This window comes from Schistocerca cancellata, unplaced genomic scaffold (assembly GCF_023864275.1).
Source record: "Schistocerca cancellata isolate TAMUIC-IGC-003103 unplaced genomic scaffold, iqSchCanc2.1 HiC_scaffold_1019, whole genome shotgun sequence".
NCBI lineage: Eukaryota > Metazoa > Arthropoda > Insecta > Orthoptera > Acrididae > Schistocerca > Schistocerca cancellata.
In genome coordinates, this window is record NW_026047022.1 from 20,001 (window position 1) to 22,500 (window position 2,500).

The 2,500-nt window shown below is 55.6% G+C and overlaps 1 non-coding gene across 1 annotated transcript in view; it reads left to right on the plus strand.

The window, feature by feature from the left end:
- The first annotated feature begins 2,349 nt into the window (after positions 1 to 2,349).
- The window catches only part of LOC126150947 (small subunit ribosomal RNA), a 1,910-nt gene continuing 1,759 nt past the window's right edge, over positions 2,350 to 2,500 (plus strand). The window contains exon 1 of the ribosomal RNA XR_007531760.1: positions 2,350 to 2,500. This exon is cut by the window's right edge and continues 1,759 nt beyond it. This is a non-coding gene — a ribosomal RNA (small subunit ribosomal RNA).

The window sequence follows — 2,500 nt, forward strand, 5'->3', positions numbered from 1 at the left end:
CAATGTGTACCGTACCCAAACCTAACGTGTACTGTACTACAACGCAATGTGTACCAAAACACAACCCAGTTTGTACCTTAACCTAACCTATGTCACCTTAACCTAACCTATGTCACCTTAACCTAACCTATGTCACCTTAACCTAACCTATGTCACCTTAACCTAACCTATGTCACCTTAACCTAACCTATGTCACCTTAACCTAACCTATGTCACCTTAACCTAACCCATCTTGCACCTTAACCTAACCTATGTCGCCTTAACCTAACCTCTGTTGCACCTTAACCTAACCTGTGTTGCACCTTAACCTAACCTGTGTTGCACCTTAACCTAACCTGTGTTGCACCTTAACCTAACGCAATTTGCACCGCAATGTAACGCAATTTGCACCGCAATGTAATGCAATTTGTACCGCAATCTACCCCAAGTTGTACCGCAATCTACCCCAAGTTGTACCGCAATCTACCCCAAGTTGTACCGCAATCTACCCCAAGTTGTACCGCAATCTACCCCAAGTTGTACCGCAATCTACCCCAAGTTGTACCGCAATCTACCCCAAGTTGTACCGCAATCTACCCCAAGTTGTACCGCAATCTACCCCAAGTTGTACCGCAATCTACCCCAAGTTGTACCGCAATCTACCCCAAGTTGTACCGCAATCTACCCCAAGTTGTGCCGCAATCTACCCCAAGTTGTGCCGCAATCTACCCCAAGTTGTGCCGCAATCTACCCCAAGTTGTGCCGCAATCTACCCCAAGTTGTGCCGCAATCTACCCCAAGTTGTGCCGCAATCTACCCCACGTTGTGCCTTAACCTAACCCACGTTGTGCCTTAACCTAACCCACGTTGTGCCTTAACATAACCCACGTTGTGCCTTAACATAACCCACGTTGTGCCTTAACCTAACCCACGTTGTGCCTTAACCTGCTCTGTAAATGGCATATGACACGTTACATTAATGTATTGTTGTCCAACCGCAACCCGCTCAGAATGTTGTGTACACAGCTACGTGTCATCTCCCCATAACAGCTGTATTGCAGTGTGGTACGCCATAGAGACGTGTGGGAGTAATGGACGCAGTGGATGGCGATCAGCATGAGCCGTCTGTTCATGTAGTGGCGCGTGTATGCAGACATAGTAGTCTCTTCTCACACAATGTGATAGCACGGTGTCCCGCGTTCCACATCTGCGACATGCTACAGAGGCCGGTTGACAGTTCGTCGCGCAATGGACATCGCATACGTACGGGGGCACCTTCCACGTGCCCTCTAGTCGGGCACATTTTGTTGCGTGGATGTGAGCGGATGTAGTGTGTCTTGACACCTGACAGGCAGGCATGCAATAATAGTTGACTTTGCAAACGGGGATGGACGTGGACGTGTACGTTTACTGGTGACGTTACGCAAATGAACAACTGGTAACCCGTTGTGGTGCGGTTGATCTTGCTGGAGGTACATCTGTGAGGGCAACGATCGGTACAGCTATGACGCGGTTGTGTCAGCGATACCCACCACACCAATGAACGTGAATGTGGATCTGGGTGTGAAGCGATACGCGGCTGTGGGTGGGTGGGACTGTCCCCGGCCGGTGAGGGGGGGGCCGCCCGGCGTGCTGGCCGCGCGGTGCGTGGGCGCACGCGCTACAGCCGGCTGGTGGGGGCGCCCAGTGGCAGGCGCGCCGGCCGACGGACGCGGCAGGCGGCGCAGCTGCGCGCCGGGGCACCCTGCGCGCGGCGCCGTGCAGCCAAAGTGGGTCCTCGCCGGCCCGGTGCGAAGCGCGGTGGACATCTGCAGTGTGCTGGTCCGATTGAGGACTGTGTGCGTTGAGGATGCGCCGCCGCCCGGCACTCGGCGCCGCGACGCCGTCTGCTGCTCGGTCGCCCCAGCGGTTCTCGCTGGTGGTTTGTATCGCAGTTGTGCAGACGTGTTGGCACGTGCGCTGTGCTGGGAGAGTTCGCTTCGGCACCCACGTGGGGCCTTTGCCCTTCTGTGGCGCTGGCGTTGGAGCTGCCGGTCACCGTAGGTGGCGCGTGTTGTCTCCCGCCGGCAATGCCACGACAGCACGCTCCCGGGCCTCTGTCGGCAGCGGCAAGCTCAGTTGGGAGCACGGGTGGTCGCACCTAAAGCGTCTACTCGCCTAACTCCGGGCGATTGCGCCTCTCTCGAACCCGACCAAGTACTTAGGACGGCGCTGCGCGCCGCCGGGACCTGAGAGGGTTTCGAGGTGTATTGTGCAGGGGAGCTCAGCCTCCTCCTGTTTGCAGAATAATTGAGCGGACGCTTGCGTGTTCGCGCGGGCCCCCGGGACACACTCCCGGGCGGCCGGCTGCTCAGCTCTAGTTGACGCAGCTCCCTGGTTGATCCTGCCAGTAGTCATATGCTTGTCTCAAAGATTAAGCCATGCATGTCTCAGTACAAGCCGCATTAAGGTGAAACCGCGAATGGCTCATTAAATCAGTTATGGTTCCTTAGATCGTACCCACGTTACTTGGATAACTGTG